The following is a 17,967-nucleotide window of genomic DNA, read 5'->3' as shown; positions in this document are numbered from 1 at the left end:
CTGACTCCAGCTCTAGTCCAGTCCCCAACCTATATTCCTCTATAAATAACACCCCAGACCAATAGTTTGCTGTATCTCCCTCGGGAGATGTCCCACATTCTTCCTTGAATGCGGACCTGCTTTCCTAAACAGATCTGTCCATGTCTGTGATTGACAAATGCTGAAATTCTGTTCTGCCATGCACACCAAGTTTCCTACTTTTTCTGATTTGATGCTTCTCTGTCACTCACTCTCCCTCCTTCCTTCCCTCCTCTGCCTTCTTTCCTTCTTAGGAATCTCTTCCCATTATATTACCTCATTTAGCAAGATTCAGATTTTAGCACTGGAATTGTATTTTTTTATAGTTTTGGGGTCTGACATTACATATATCAATGAAGGGAGAGATAACCAGGAAATATTAGAATACTTTTTAAAATAGGCATGGTACCAGATTTGTAGCACATACCTGTAATCTCTAGTATTTGGGAGGCTGATTAAGAAAAAGTCTCAAGTTTTTCCTCAGAAAATTTGGAATGGACCCACCTTTTGACCCAGTTATCTCACTCCTTGGTTTATACCCAAAGGACTTAAAATCAGCAGGCTACAGTAACACAACCACATCAATGTTTACAGCATCTGAATTCACAATAGCTATATTGTGGAACTAACCTAGATACCCTTCAATAGATGAATGGATTAAGAAACTGTGGTATATATATACACTATGGAATATTATTCAGCCATAAAGAAGAATAAAATTGTGGCATTTGCAGGTAAATGGAAGGAATTAGAGAATATCAAGCTAAGTGAAATAAGCCCATCCTATAAAATCAAATGTTGAATGTTTTCTCTGATAATTGGATAATGATACATAATGAGGGTGGGGGTGGGGATAATGGAGGAACTTTGGATTATGTAGAGAAAATTGAGAGGGGGAAAGGGCAAGGGTAGAAAAGATGGTGGAATGAGACAGACATCATTAACCTACGTACATGTATGATTACACAAATGTGATTCTACATGGTGTACAACAATAGGAACAAAACATTGTAGCCCATTTGTGTACAATGAATCAAAATGTAGTCTGTAAAACTAAAAAAATATAATAATAAAAAGAAGAATCTCAGGTTTGGGGCCAATCTTGATATCTTAGCAAGACACTGCCTCAAAATTAAAAAATAAACAAGGCTGGTATTGTGGCAGGTTGTGATTCAGAAATCTGGGGGATCTGTGTGTGTGTGTGTGTGTGTCATGGCTTTTGCATTCTTGAAGGAGACTATTTCGAATAAGTCACAAAATGTGGTGAAGTGTAACAAAGTTTACTAACATTAGCACAAAAAGACCAGGACGGGTGCAAACTTCACGAATCAACCAACAGCCTTTTTTCAGGAATGGTGTCATGGTCCTGATGGATCCACTTGCCTGGTAGAAAATGAGACACTGAACAAGGAGAAGTACTGGATTTATGTATGTTATTTTGAGAGGTGGCCTCGTGGGCATATTAGTTTTCTCAGGTACTCAGGGGTTTGAACTTTTTGGGTCAGGGTCTGTGGCCAGTGTCTGGAGAGGACTTATTTTGAAAGAGATTAATGCCTCATAGAGACAGTTACTTTGGGGTGATAAAACACCTCCTTCCCATCCGCAGTCAGCACCTGGAAACCATTTGTCCTGGGAGATGAAGGCGTCAGTGCCTGGCCTTCTTTTTCATTGGGAATTTTTCATATCTAATATTCCAGACTCTGAGAGGAAGAGATTAATTGGACGACCTTGACATCTCCAGCTTCTCTGAGCTGGAAGGGTGCGATGTGATTTCAGTGTTTTGGAAACGACTGTGAGGGCATGCACGGGAATGTGTGGGGGAGTCCTGAGGTCATCCATAGCCATGCGAACTCTGTGCCACTGCAGAAGGTCAGGTGGCGAGCAATGGGAGGAGGAACGTTCTGGGATGTTTTCCAGCAGTTGCAGCTGAGCTGACCACTTTATTAAAAACTGTAAACTAAAAACAGGGAAAAGAAAAACACGATGGTAATATGTGAAGATTAACTAGTTTGTTAGGTTAGGGAAAACAGATGTAGCACATAGAATAAAGACTAATTAACTTACTAATGTTAACGGTATAATTCTGGCATGAAAGACTAGTTTTTTAGTGCTAAGAAAATGCCTTTGGAGCATAGCAAGTATGATTAATCTTGGAACCATATTTTCCTGTTAATTTAGTCCTTTCCATCCTGTTCAACAAATTATATATATTAAGGTCAGAAATAGAACTAGTAGTATAGTTAAAGCTAATAACCCAGCTACATGTGTAGAAAACTACTTGAAAGGGTTAAAGGAAGATATCTCTTCAACGAATCTGTTCTAAATTTCTTCATTATCAAAAGCAGGTGTTTGGGCATTAACCATGGCCAGGACTTGAGGCTGTAATTTTAATACATCCAAAGAAGCTTTATGAAAAGACTGGATACACTCTGCCATTAAACCTCGGTGTCATTATATGGAACTCTAGTAACGCAAAAGTGAGTAATACGGTAATGGCATTGGAGTCTGAGTTCATCACAAATGTTGTTCTTATTCTCCTAGCTATCTAACAGTCATTTAGTTGCTGAACCTCACTTAGAATTTCTTCTCAGATACGTACTTGAATTTTCCAGGTTTCAGTATAATTCTTATGAAAATGCTGCAGGTAATACGTTGTTTGGACCTCTTTGTGGAAGGCCACTGCTGCTGTGGAGGCAGAGGCAATGAGGCCAGCCAAACCAACAATGCCAGCTATTAACAACCTGATTAAATGTTTAACCCGGTGCTTTAAACTCTTAGCAACTCTTGCATGAGTGCTACTGAAATGGTTTCCTGCCACTCTTCTTTTAGTTTTACAGGGAACCTGGTAGGTACTGGCTTTTTAAGAATCGTAACAGTTTGTTTTGGGTCCTGCCATATGGTCTGATTAATACAGTGCTGCAACATACCTCTTTCACAGGGAACATGGTATATAGTTTGTGAGGCATTATATTGTATTTGAATGGGTTCAAACAATAAAACATAGGGATGTAACATTCATGTTGTGAGATAGAATTCCTTAATCCTAGTGGATATTCCTAGCTCTATTAGTAAGGGAATAATTTGGGTTCTCTCCTAGTGCAGTGAGTCTGTTATTGGAATGGGTAGGCTTTGGTTGTGGGGTTAAATGTCAGCTTGGGGAGTAAAAAAACCTAAGGTACAGAGACTAGATAGATTTTTGATAGGCAGGGATAAATATGAGCCTTACAAAGAACAAACCTCAGAAGTTTGGGGGCATCAGCTTGTGGGACTGATGCAAGTATACACCTTAAGTTCTATTTAAAAGAATTATTATTTTTCTTCTAAGTGCCCAAGTATGTCTGTATTTAGTTATACCTGTTTTTGCGCGGTGTTTAAGACCAAGCTGGTCAAATTGACCTTGTTCATATCTGCTGTTAAGAGTCAGCTGAGTTTCCATTGGGGTTACTCTTGGGGAAATTAAGAGCAGTTTCTTAGCTGCTTTAGTGCCATCTGCTTGCCAGAATGGATTAGGGTCTCCTTGATGAGGTGGCTTCCCTTGGAAGAATCAGGGATGCCTCCCTTCTCCAATGACCTTCCTTTTTGAAGCAGGTGCACTGATTGGTTTTCCATCCTCCAGTGGTCTAACTAATGTCCCTGATTGTGAGGTCATATGGCCCAGAGTTGCAAAGCTCCTTAGAAAATTTCTCTAGTTCCCTGGGTTTAGGCTGACACAGAGGGCAAGAGCCAAATGTTTGTTTTTTTCACCCTTTTAATTTCACCTTGATTTTCAAGCCTTGGTGTTAAACATCTAGCAAGCCAGTCTTATCAGTCTTAAATAAGAGTACTGGGCTTTAACTTTAATGTCCATAACATTACAGTCATTTGCCCCTTTTATTTAATTGTGGTTCATATTAGTACTAGAAGTTAGCCTTATGTCCTGTCTTGTAGGTGATGGCTTATTATCTCAAATTAGTCTAGGTGGTATGTTCTTGAAGCAGTACTTCTGCAAAACATTAAAAAGCAACAGTTATATTGTTTACAAGAAAAATATAAAATGAAATTAACAAGAATAAAAACACTTTCAGTTTGTGTGATAGATATTTTGAGTTTTAGCTGCATTTTACATTATATCCCTGTTTGAGATGACAGTAATCCTTACAACAAACATCAATCTTCTGAACATAACTTTAAATGAGCTGAAGTCCAGCCAATTTTAGAGTCGTTCTAACATGTAGTAAGGTGGGAGGCAGAGAATTATCTCAGGTAAGGTGGGGCTCTTGATGAATTTTAGGTAAAGTGTTCTAGTTCTGAAGCTGATTTTTGCCTCTTAAATGTCATTTTACAAAGTTTGTATATATTGCTTCCTGGAATTCATATAAACATTAATAATATAACTTAACATTACACTTAAAACATGAATCAAAGTAAGGTTGAGAGAGCTTTTACAAAGAAAACAAAAATCGTCTTTAATCCTGTCACTCAAAGCATTTCTCTCATTCTTTCACTTTTTATGGATATACAAACACATAAAGATATGTCTTTAATACTGAAAACCTATATTTACATTGATTTAATGCAAATCTTCACACCTGATGTAGATCTTTGCAGGGTCCTACCATCCACTACCTGTGACTCCAGAACGAGACTTCTCCACCTCAGCACTGTGAAATCTGGAACAGGCCATTCCGGCCATGGGGGCATTCTGTACACTGCAGGATGTTTAGCAGGACTAAGGCCCCCATCCACTAAAGTCTAAGAGCAAAACACCCCAAATATAGACGTTTTGACACCCCAAATATCTTCAGACATGGCCGAATGTTCCTACAAGGGGCAAAATCACCTCTGTAGGGAGTTATGGCTCTAGGAGTAAAGGGGGTTAAATCCACTGGTCTTAGGTGTCTTGCATCTAACCATCAACTTCCAGAGGTGGCTGGAGGCCTTATGTCCATCCTACAGATGATGAGGCCAAGGTCATGACACCCACAAACAGAGGAAGTCCTGCGCTCGCCCTCCCTCAGGAACAGCATTCACAGCACACAGGGGAGGGGCCCCTGCAGCTGGCAAAGGTCTGGGCCTCTCCCTGTGCAGCCTCCTGGGCTCCACGTGCAGCGCCCAGCTCACCCTCCTCCTCTGTGTCGATCCAACCACTCTTGCTCTTCCTCCTTTTGTACATGGAGGGGCCACTATGTTTGCAAAAATAAACACATTAAAAAAAATGGAACGCTTCCCTCTCCCAGAAAGCCTCACTGAAGTCATGGGAGGGACAAAAATCACACAGGGACAGAAGACAGGCATTGGACATCTGTTGGTGGTGGGGGACTGGGAAGCCAGAAGAAGCTGTGCGGCAGGCCATGACAGCAGCAGGTCAAATTCAGACTCTGCAGCAGAGAAACTTCTATTGTTCCACATAGTGGTTTCTAAGCATTCTTTAGAATTCTCCAAGATGGAAAAATCTCACCAAAATATTTTGGGGTGAACATAAGATCGCCATTGCCCTAATTCCCCAAGAAAGAATTTTTTTAAATATGCCCCAAACATAATCATTATCATCTCATGAAGGAATCTTTAAAAATTGGACTAGAGATGAGCATGGTGGTCCATGCCTGTAATCCCAGTGGCTGTGGAGTCTGAGACAGGAGCGTTGAGAGTTGAAAGCCAGCCTCAGCAACTTAGCAAGGCACTAAGCAACTCAGTGAGACCTGTCTCTAATAAAATGCAAAACAAGGCTGAGCATGTGGCTCGGTGGTTGAGTTTCCCTGAACTCAATCCCTGGTGCCAAAAAACAAAACAAAACAAAACAAAAAAATATATATATATATATATTGGCTCTGATTTTTCAAAATGGAGTAGGGAATGGACAGATGGGCAGTTACATACCAACACACACACAGTCACACATGCTGGCATGTATGGAATGCAACAGTGGAAGCATCACAGTCACAGACTGTCCTGGGAAAGCTGTATCCGGCCTAGAGCCACCTGTGTTCAGAAGCCAGGCTGCTTTCACACAGCGCACAGGTCCTGAGAACTATTTTGGCTGTTCACCCCACATTCTTTCATTCATTTGAATGAATGAATGATCACTTGTCTTAGGTCTGTAATTGTACACTTTTATATGCATAAAGGTAATTAAAGTACACTTTGAATTGCTAACAAATTACACTTCACTGCTATACAAACTTGTGAGTTTTGGGTATGCATCTATCACTAGACAGAATTCTGGATTTGTAACGGGTCCACTTCATGCTGTGAACATAACACTTTCTTCTTTGCCACTGAGTCGTATTTTATACCTGACATGTTTTGTTTCCCTTTTTCTTCTCCCCAGCCCCTTACTAACCTTGGAGAAAGCAAGATTAGCTTTCTTCCCATCCTAGGCAATTATCTGTCCTTGAGCTCACTCACACCACAGGAATCAAGAAATTCAGACTTCAGGAACAGCACCAGAAGGCGTAGGAAATGGCTAGATCCCAAATATATGAGTGAATTATGACCCCTGATAAGACTCGCCTGGAATGCAGCCTTTGAGTCACCTCTTTAAAAGCCCTCAGTTCCCTAAAATGGGCAGAATCACAGTCTCTGGGATAGTAGTCAACTGTGTTTCTCCTTTGCAAGTCAAAATTTTTTTTCTTTTTCTCAAACCATGTTTTTTTTTAATTGAATTGGCATTGGGGCAAGAACTCGGCTTTTGATAACAGATTCTTCTTCTACACCACATGCAATGACAGCCTCACTCATGGAAGAGCAATCGTATCAAAGGAAACTGGTACTAGATGAGATGATGAAGGTCACTGGAAAGAGCAACTGTGAGGGTGATCATAAAATCATTGCTCCTTATCATTAAAATCATTCTAACACTAATGGAGCAGGAGCATAAATGATGGCATGGTTATAAAGTTCTGAAAATGAGTGATAGAGATGGCAGCACAACACTGTAGTGCACCTAATGCCATAGAATTTTACACTTAAGAGTTATAATGGAAAATGTCATGCAGTATTATGTTATAATAGAAAGAAAAAATAACAGCAAGTTCAGCTCTAGATTCATGAACCTGGGGGTGCTTAACCACTGAGTAACATCCCTAGTCCTTTCATTTAAATTTTTATTTTGAGACAGGATCTTGCTAAGTGCCTTATGGCCTTGCCAAGTTGCTGAGGCTGGCTTTGAACCTGTGATCCTCTTGCCTTAGCCTCCCAAGCCATTGGGACTACAGGCATGCACCAATCCAGCAAAATAGACACATTTCTTGAAAGAAGGGAAATATTAAAGTTTACATGAGAAAGAGATAAACTGAACAGCTCTCTATATATTAAAGAATTTTTAATGGCTGAAACACTCCTTTTAAGTTTAGACTCAAGTGACTTCACTGCTGAATTTTAACAAACTATTTTTTCATTGTACTGGAAACTAAACCCAGAGATTTCCACACAGTAGACGAGTGTTTCATCACTGAGCTTCACCCCCAGCTATTTTTATATTGAGGGGCATTCTCACAAAATTGCTGAATCTGGCCTTGAACTTGAAATTCTTCTGTTCTCAGCCTCCTATCTGGGATCATAGTTGTACATCAATGTGCACATCAACACCAAATATTTAAGGAAGAATTACATGTTTACACAAAGGACTACAGAAATGTGAAGAGGTGGCAAAATTTCTGTACTCTTCCTATAAGACCTCTGTTTTTCTGCTGTTAAAAGGACAAAGGCATCACAAAATTAAAGGACAGAAAAATATCCCTCAGGAACACATATGCAAAAACGATATAAAATATAGCAATATAAAATATGGATAATAAGCCATGGCTAAGCGAAAAGTGTCCAAGGAATGTAAGATCAGTCTTTTAAAACCAATAATCATCTTCTTTAGTCTGTTGATATGACATCATAATAAGATAATCAACCAGGCAAGGTGGCACATACCAGTGGCTCAGGAGGCTAAGACAGGAGGATCTCGAGTTCAAAGGCACTCTCAGAAACTTGGAGAGGCCCTAAGCAACTGAGTGAGACCCTGTCACTAAATAAATAGACTGAAATAAATAAATAGTCTAAAAAATTAGAGTGGGGATATGGTTTAATGGTTGAGTGCCCCTGAGTTCAACCTCTGGTGACCCCCTCAAAAATAGATAATCATCTTAACAGATGCCAAACAAAGCATTGGACACAGTGTGATACTATTTGTGATAAAAATGCATCACACTATGAATAAAAGGAAAGTTCTAGGCCAGGATATAAGGCATCTCCAAAATTCTAGAAAATATACTTAATGGTAAAAAATCAAATGCTTTCTCCACAAAAGAAGAAACAAGGCCAGGCGTCTGCTCTGATCACTCTTACCCAAAACCACCCTGGAGGTTTTAGCAGTGCAGAAAGCAAAACGTGCAGAACATCTGCCAGAAAACTGCTACAAGGAATGAATCTCTTCAGTGTGTTCATGGATTAACTTAAGAGGAAAGAGGAGGAAAAGTAAAGACATGAAAACTGTTCATCACCTTCGTGAAAATACAAATGGAAACCTCAGTGAGAAATCGATTCACATCCATCGGCGTAAGTGGGATAAAGACAGTGAAGGAAAGTGGTGAAGAGGCAGAGAAACTGGCTCACTTTATATATTGCTGGTGGGAGTGTAAAATCATACAGCACTTTGAAAATCAGTATGATACTTTCTTAGAAAACTAATCAGTGAAACAACCATGATACTCCTCAGCATTTATCCCAGAGAAATGGAAACAGCATCACCAGAATTCTAACACCTGTACACACAGCTGTTTTCATCAGCACACATTTGTTTTGACAGAAACAAATAATGCCATTATAAAATGTTTAGAAATATCTGAGTTTTCAGTCCAAGGAAAATACATTTCAAACATAAAAACCATAACATGATAACTTTTTAAATCTTATCTGTATTTCCTAAATCTTTCTTCATAAGGAACAATCTCTTTTACTGATGGAAAAATTAAAAGAATACATAACAAAAAAAATCATTTGTTTCTGCAAATACAAACAAGTAACACAAAGAAAAATCAAAATTACATCATGTAAAATTATTTTAAATCAATTGTGTTTCCATATCCTAGCAACAAATAGTAGAAAATGATTTTCTTTTCTCTTTTTTTAGTTCTGGTGATTGAACCCTGGGCCACTCATGACCCCAGCCCCTTTGAATTTTATTTTGTAGACAGGGTCTGGTTAATTTTTTATGTTGACTTTCATTTGTAATCCTTCTGTCTTCATTCTTCTGAGTAGCATGTCTCCACTGCATTCAGCAGAAATCAAAATTTTAAAACAGCACCATTTACAACACACATCAGAAAGTTTTAAATACTTATTAAGTTCCACAACCCATCAAAGACATAATTATATCTATGTTTTGATAAATGCCATTCAAAGCCTATACCCTGAAAACTACACATACAAAACAGACTGAGAGCAACTACAAAGAGTTAAATAGGTCGAGGGATATGTCACTGTCACAGATGAAAAGGTTCAATATTGTTACGAATCTCAATTCTTCCTCACACTCAGCCATACATTCATTGTAACCCCAAACATAACCCGGCAGGTCTTTGTGTGGACACTGAAAAGCCAAATCTAAAATGAACTTTAAAAAGCAAAGAACACAGAAGAGTAAAAGAAGCAGTAAAGAAAAATGCCGGAGCCACGAGACTGATCACCCTGACGCGCACACAGTGTGAGGACGGAGACCGAGTGCAGGCAGCGGAGGACGCGGGCACACTCACAGCTGGGTGGTCAGGCGGCTTGGACAGGCATGCTCGTCAATGGGAAAAGGAGGATCTTTTCCACAAGTGGTGGGGACGCTCTCAAAGTCCACCTCATGCAGTAGGCCCAACCAAGTGGGAACTCACGCGGGTCGGCCTTGGAGGGAGGTTTCCGAGAAGACATAAGAATCATCAGGAGCTCAGGTTTGTCTGAGTTCTTGTGTAAAATACAAAAAAAAAAGAAGTACTGAAGAAGAAGAGGGCCGGGTGCACCTCAGTGGTCCAGCACTTGCCCAGCAAGCAGAGGCCCTGGGCTCGATGCCCGGCACAGGCCCTGACCGCAAGCCAAAGGATGACCATGCAGGCGCCTTGGAATGGGGCGCGCACGGACCTCGCGCCCTGGCGGCCACGCACAGCGGCTCCATCGGGCCAGCCGCGCGGCGGATCTTCACGCGGCCCCTACCGCGCGGCCCGCACGGAGAAGAACGGAGCGCCCGGGTCCAGGCTCGGGCTCATCTCTCCCTCGGGGTCGCGTCGGCCGCCACCAGGAAAGGACGCGTGTGCCGAAGGGTCAAGGCTTTGGCGTCCTTCGCAGGGATGCTCAGCCCCTGGGAAACACGCAGCCGAGTGCTGTGGCCGTGCGGCGCAGCGATCGCGGCGTGACTTCCACGGCTGATAGGCAGACCGAAGGGAGGGAGGAAGTCAGGGGCCTCTGGCCGCTTCAGCTGGCAGGCCTCCTCTCCGGTTCTGCAGGCGGGTACGGGCCAGGCAAGAGGACAAGCGGGAGCCCCAGGTCCTCGCAAGGGGCGTTGGCCCTTCCTATGCTGCTCCAGAGGGGCCTGGTGAGCCGGGAGGAGGGCTACTCTGGGAAGTTCCTGGCAGTTGCTGCTGAGGTGACCACTTTATTAAAAAACTGTAAGACTAAAATAGGGAGAAGAAAACATTATATAGTAATATGTGAAGATTAACTAGTTCCTTAGGTGAGGGAAACAACTGTAGCACGGAGAAGGAAGACTAGTTTGGTTTTTGGTAGGAAAGGATGAATATAAGCCTCATAAAGAACGAATCTCAAGTTTGGGGGCATCAGGGCTGTGGGACTGACACAGTGTATATCTTGATTTTATTTAAAAGAACTATTGTTTGTCTTCTAAATGCCCAAGTTTGGCTGTCTTCTGGTTATGACTGTTTTTGCGAGGTGTTTAAGACAAGCTGGTCAAATTGACCTTGTTGTATCTGCTGTTAAGGGTCAGCTGAGTTCCCACAGGGGTTACCCTTGGGGAATTTAAAAGCAGTTTCTTAGCTCTTTTAGAGCCGCCTGCCTGACAGAATTGGCTATGGTCTACTTGATGAGGTGGCTTCCCTTGGAAGCATCAGGGATGTCTCCTTCTCCAATGACCCTCCTCTTTCAAGCAGGGGCACTGATTGGCTTTCCATTCTCTAGTGGTCTCATTAATACCCCTGAGTGTGAGGTTATGTGCCCAGAGTTGCAAAGCTCCTTAGAAAAGTTCTCCAGTTCCCTGGGTTTAGGCTGACTCAGAGGGCATCAGTCAAATGTTGATTTTTTTATAAGGTTATAAGGTCTATAACCTTATAGTCATTTACCCCTTATATTTAATGGGGTCTGTGTTAGTACTAGAAGTTAGCCTTATATCCTATCTGTCTTGTAGGTGATGGATTATTATCTCAAATTAGCCTGGGTAGTGTGTTCTTGATGCAGTACCTCTGCAATACATTAACAAGCAACAATTACAGAATTTACAAGGAAAATACAAAATAAAATTAACAAGAGTAAAAACATGTCAGTTTGTGTGATATCTATGTTTAGTTTTAGCTGCAGTATACGTTACATCCCTGTTTGAGATGACAGTAATCCTTACAACAAACATCAATCTTCTGAACATAACTTTAAATGAGCCAATTATAGAGCCAGCCAATTATAGAGCCACTCTAACATGTAGTAAGGTGGGAGGCAGAGAATTATCTCAGGTAAGGTGGGGCTCTTGATGAATTTTAGGTAAAGTGTTCTAGTTCTCAAACTGATCTTTGCCTCTTTCTTAAATGTCATTTTACAAAGTTTGTATATATTGCTTCCTGAATTCATATAAACATTAATTAATACAATTTAACATTACACTTAAAACATGAATCAAAGTAAGACTGAGAGAGCTTTTAACTTTTGTGTGGAAAATTGGCAAAATGTTTTTATGTTTTATGTTATTAACCTTTAAATTGATCAGTCTCTTCTTATTATCTTTCAGAAATACATTTGCACTTTAATCCCAGTGTATAAAATAACATAAGACTTAGCTTCACTTACAGAACATTAAGTAATAAGAATAAATCTCCAATTAAATTTTCTATTCTTATAAGTTTAAAATCACCATTCCAGAAAACTTTAGTTTGGAGAACAGCAACTTGATAAATTTACTTTTAAATTTCCTGTTTTAAAGACTTGTACACCTGGATGATATGAACACATTCAATATACAAAGAAGAGGAGTAGCAGCACCACAATTATACTGATGTTTTTATATTAACCAAGTTTAGTTCTTAAAGAAAAATCTAGATTCTGTAAGGCAGTTGCTGTTTAACCAGAGTTGTATAAAGTTCCTTCAGGGCTGGTTACTCTAAAGAATAAAACTTAAACAATGTTAAGAGTGAATTAACATTTTAAGAAATTCTTCTCAGTTTAACATATAGATTAAACCTTGGTTTTATATCAGTACATTAGTATTTGAGTTTAGGGAAAAAACCTTAAAATGCTTTAACTGATTGTTTCACATACATATAACAAACTTAATTACACATAAATTGTTGAAAGTTGCCCTTTACATACATAGACCCTCATGTTATTACCTCACACGAAGATTTTCTTACCCAGAAATATTTTTTCTTCTATTAAACATTTTTATACCTAGAACCTTCAAATTTTTTAACCATTGACCCCCTTTTAAAATTACATTCTGAAACAACCCTTATGAAATTTCTGACGTTAGATAAATTTTTCCATTTTAATAAGATGAAATACTTTATGTTATTTACAGTACTCCATTTGAAAACGCAGCTGAAACTTTCAGACATTTTGTACATAGAATTACATCTGTTTGTTTACCAATTTATGAAAACACATGTTCAAGTATCTGATCTCATGGAATTCAAGAAGTTAGAAGTACTTGATGTTATATTAACCATTAGCATTTTAACTCTCTAAATTAATCAGATGTCTCTAGCAAACACATTCATGATTAATCCCATAGATGTCAAATCTAATTTACTTAATTTACTGAAAAATACAAGATCTCAGAAAAGTGCATTGAACAATATTTGACATCGCTTCCTTGTTGAAAACGAGTCCTGGGAACAGTAGATATTAGACACTTTATAATAAACATTATATTAGTTTGATCACCTAGAGAAACTTGTGAGTTAAGTCATTTTTAATTTGGATCCATATTTTTGAATTTTAATTCATGAGGCTCATTATCTATATGCCAATTTTGATATCATGTACATGATATATGGATGCATGCACATATATAGACAAACAACACCATGTACACATAACACAGCAGCAAAGACCTTGTAGTTTTTGCTAGGTGAATCTTCATTGCAATGTTATAGATGCTTTAAAAACTCTAGAGTTGAATAAAAGTAGAACTGATCAGAAAAACATTGACCTATGTATGTAGGATCAAAATCATGAGCTCACAAAATTATGAAATTAAAGAAAAAACAAGAGTCCTAGAAAAAATGGCATGGCCATTAATCATTTCATTAAACCAGTATGAGAGAGCTAGAAAAAGAAGGAGAGAGGGAGAGAAAGTGAGAAAGAGAGAGATAAAGAGTGAGAGAGAGAGAAAGAGAGAGGAAGTCTTGGAACCATTTTTCTGTGTTGCAGCCCAGGAGAAGTTAAAAGGACATTTTTTTTCCTTCAGTCTCACGTTGGTCCCCTTCTGGGCCTGCTGCCTTTTGCAATTTACTTTCCAATGCAGCTTCAGCAGGTCTGGCCAGGGAAATTCCTGGCTAAGACTTTTTAACTCTTTTTTTCCTAGCTGGTAATCAGGTCAGGTTAGGATGCAGAAAATTATGAAACGTTATCATGCTCCTTACTAAGACATGCCACTGGCTGTTGGATTGGTCTGGGTTAAGGGAGGATATTTACCAGTTATTTGCATTCTTAAAATCTCTCCAGAAGGGGAATGTTTGCCTGATGCTTGGCTGTTCACTATAGTGAAGTGATGCTTCACTGTTCACTTGGGAAACTGGCTGCACTGAAGGGAGAGATGTTTAATTCTGAGAACAGTTCACCTTCCAGTATCCCCACTGCACACATTGGGATATGGTGAGGGACCTTGGATTTTGACAAGCTTTACCCAATATACAGTTTGTCCACATTGGAAACAGGGTCCAAGAGATGTATTAGGGGGTCTGGTGGGGCCATGAGCAGCAGTGGCTTTTTGCAGTCTATAGATGGTTGAGGCTAGGAGCTGATAATTTTCTTTCTTGTTTGGCCTTATCTTCCCTATTGCTAAAGGTCTTAAAAGCAGTATTTAGAAATTGCTTCTGGAAAGCTTTGGTGCCCTTCTCTAAGTGTCTGAGTTTCTTGCATGTCAAGTGCAGACCTGCTTATAAAGTTAACATGTAAAAAAAGACTGCCACCAGGGATGTCCACATCCAAATTTGTATATTTAGTGATTGCCTCAGTAAGTCAGGCCCAAAACAGGGCAGGATTTTTATCAGGTCCCTGGATAATTTCCTTTATCTTTTCCCAGTTTACTTGGGTGTGGGACATTTTTGACACTCCCGCAAGGATGCAAGCGACCACATGTAGTAACCTGATAACCCTGGGGTCTTGAGGTTGATACAGCCAATCAGGTTCAACTGAGGGAAAAGCAGTGTCTGCTACCAGGTGGATTTCGGGTTTCCACCAGGTGAGAGATGCGCAGATACAGGCACGCTCATCATTGATCAGGGTGGAAGTGAGTATATAATATACGTCTGACCAAGTGAGACGATATGCCTGAGTCAGATGGGGGAATTCCTTTCTATATTTGGCAGGGATTTCAGAAAATGAGCCTGATTTGTCTTCTATTTGGGACATATTTGTCATGGAGAAAGGAATATGAACTTGGAAGGTCCCTTCAGTCCCTGATGCATCCCAGAGGGGGACATATGTTGTACTGGGAGCATTTGGACCATGGATGGGGAGGAGATGGCAAAGGGAAGGGGAAGTGTGGAGCTTGTGATGGGGAGTCTGGCAGGGGAGCTGTAGGACTTTGGAGAGTAAGATCTGATGGGGGGTTTTGGGGAGAGGATCCCAAAGGGGAGTGAGAGGTCTCAGGAGAAGGTATGGGGCCAAGGGCTCTGTAAGGAGGGGATTCATCAGCTATCCCAGGGGCTGTGAATGAGGGAGGGGATTGTAACTTTAAAACTAGTAACTGCAAAGTAGTACAAGGTTGATATAGGGAGAGACTTGAGAGGAGGAGGAAAAGGGTCTGAATTTAGGGGAGTTCAAAGTACTTGTCATTTGGGTTAACTGTTTTTCTAAAACTTTTATCAAGAGTTCTATATTTGGGCAGTGTGTTTTGGCTATCTAATTTATATTGTGACCAGATTTGAGTACTGAGCCTAATGAGGCATTTAATTTTAAGATCAGTATGGCAATAAAGGGTTTTAAGATTGGTGGAGAGATAGTGAAAGGGTATGTCTCTGGGAATTGATTGGGTAGTTCCCATCTTTGGAGAGGTTTGACAGAGAAGGTGAAGGGGACAGCAAAGTGTTTCCTGCAGTCTTTACGTGACCAATGTGCCAGGCTTGAATTGGACTTCCCCATGAAGGACTGGGGAAATATCTTGCCCTCGATCACCATGGTCAGGGACAGGGGCCTGGTTAGCCTAAGGGCAAAGTCTCTCTCCAGCAGAGAGGAAATGAATGAGGTACAGGGTCCCAGTTAACAAATGGGGTCTTACCTCTCCAAAGAGATGGGAAGGTCAGTGGTGGATGCAGAAGCAAAAAGGCAAGTAGGTTCTTGATTTGTGAAGTTTCCTAGGTGTGCAAGGGAAGGGAAGATTGGGGAAGAAGCAAGAGTAGGCCTTTGATGCCAACAAAGTGTTTAATGTAAATCCCTTTATTGTTCACATGGCATAAATCACAAAAGTTTAGTAGGTGGCTGATGTCTGGTACCCCTGAGGCTGTCAGAGGCAGGTTTTGGACTCAAAGCCTTCATGCAGCACTAGGGAGTTGCCCCAGCCAGATGCCCTCAGTTGCTTTGAGCCTCTCTCCTGTCTCCCGCACCAAACTTCTCCCACACAGCGGTTGACTTCTGGTTCCCCTAAGGGCTGCAGGAGTTAGATTTCAGACCCAGAAGCTTCATACAGCACCAGAGAGTTGCCCTGGCCAGCTGGACTCAGTTATCTTTGGCCCTCCGTCATCTCTCCCACCAAATGTCTCCCGTGTAAAGTAAACATGAAGGGCAGGGGAGGCCTACATTTAACAGGGTAGGAAAACAGTTTGGAGATCCAGCTGTAGCTCCTGTGGGGTCCCCTCAGCTTTCAGAGGGCCTTACAGGTGCCAGCAGATCACAGTCAGTCTCCAGGCCTCACCAGCTGTTTAACAGATTGTGGGGGAAGGGAATGGGTTGTGGGGAAGCAGGGAATAGTACCTTGCTCTTGATTCCTGGTCATGGAATCAAAACGTTAGCACAAAAAGACTGGGCAGTGCGTAAACCACACTAATGATCTCAGCTGCTTATTCAGGAACAAAATTTCACACAGGAACAGTGGATGCAGGAATGAAATGGTATCAGGGACCCACTTTCCTGGTGGAAAATCAGTCACTGAACAAAGAAAGTAACTGGGTTCACATAGGTTATTCTGAGGGTGTTCTAGTGAGCATACCAATTTCCTTGTGCCTTCAGGAAACAGGTTTGTGAGAATTTGAAAATTTGTCTTTACTGGGCAGTATTTTTTCTCAGAGAAGAACGAAGATCTCAGGTCAGCATTCAGTGTTTATCTCTTTCCCTGCTGAAGCCTGTTGTACTGTCACTGGAAAAGGAAATATTTGGGAAAGGATCAATGTTTTGGCTTCCTTTTTAGGGATTGTTCTGTCATTCCTTTTTCTCAGGCCTCACTGTTTTGGGGTCTTTTCATTTTCCATATCTAATAGTGACCACAGGTTCTGAAGGGTTATGGAAAATCATATTCCTACAAAACAGCCCCCAGGAAAAAATGAAAGGACACTGTGGCTTGGGAGGAGGCAGGAAAGTTAGCCAAACATTAATCATCCCCTGGTACACCCTTTCCCAGTAATAATGGCCCTGAGGGAAAAAGTAAACTTTCATTCATCCCTGGGTTCATCCCCAGCCTCTCCACCAAAAGCAAACATTCGCCCCTTCCCAGCCACAATGGGTCCTGAAGGGAGAGGCAGATGCTGAAATCTGGGTCTTGAATTTTTACCCTTTCCCATTACAGGTCGAGTCCTGGAAAGAGAAAAGCAAATAGCGACGCTGTGGGTAACAGGGGGTCCCAGAAGAAGGAAGATAAAAAGTGAACACCGAGTTGTCTTTTCCCAGTGACAATGAGTTTCAAGCTTTTCATGACTGCCTTCCTGAGTTAGAGTTCTAAGCGGCACAACTAGTTTCCTGACTGAACAGAACGCCCGCAGACTCCTCTGCAGCCCGCGGGCACTTCCATACCCGGGACATCGGCCCTGCAGAGCCTGATTGATCGGCTTCACCGCAGAAGGAAGCGAAGCCAGCGGACCGTCCGAGGCCTGCCCCGCCCGCTGTCCTGTCTCCTCGTGGCTGCTTACCGTCCCGGAGGAGAAAGACAAAAGAACGAAACGGGGCGAGAAGCTGTCACTCTGTCCCCGCTCACTCCTTGGTTGGATGCCTCCGCTGTCACTCAGACCCTGGCTCCGTGGGCTCGGCCGCGGGGCGGCCCTGAAGTCCTGTCCAATCAGGGGTGCGTGCGTGAGGCCCGTCCAATCCGGCGCGCGGCCCTGAAGAGGGCGGGCTTCCGCACCCGGCGCGGGGTCTCCGGAGCGCCGTGCGGCCTGTGCGCGGCCGGACGCACGGTCCTCCGCGCCTGCCGTCCGCGCTGCTCTGCCGCCGGGCTGCGGGAAAGTCCGCAGGGCACTGGGCGCCCGCGGCCGGGATATGGTGAGTGAGTGGTGGGGAGGCAGTCTGGCCCTGGAGGGACTGATCACGGCGGGACCTGGAAGTGGTGGACCGAGACTACGGGCCGTCACCTCC

The 17,967-nt window shown here is 41.8% G+C and overlaps 1 long non-coding RNA gene across 1 annotated transcript in view; it reads left to right on the top strand.

The window, feature by feature from the left end:
* Positions 1-17,791: 17,791 nt before the first annotated feature.
* The window catches only part of LOC306644381, a 36,237-nt gene continuing 36,061 nt past the window's right edge, over positions 17,792-17,967 (top strand). Inside the window, exon 1 of the long non-coding RNA XR_013759360.1 lies at positions 17,792-17,874. This is a non-coding gene — a long non-coding RNA (uncharacterized lncRNA). The remainder of the gene's footprint in view (positions 17,875-17,967) is intronic.

This window comes from Sciurus vulgaris (genome assembly GCF_902686455.1).
Source record: "Sciurus vulgaris genome assembly, chromosome: 14".
NCBI lineage: Eukaryota > Metazoa > Chordata > Mammalia > Rodentia > Sciuridae > Sciurus > Sciurus vulgaris.
This window is presented reverse-complemented; position numbering and strand designations above follow the sequence as displayed.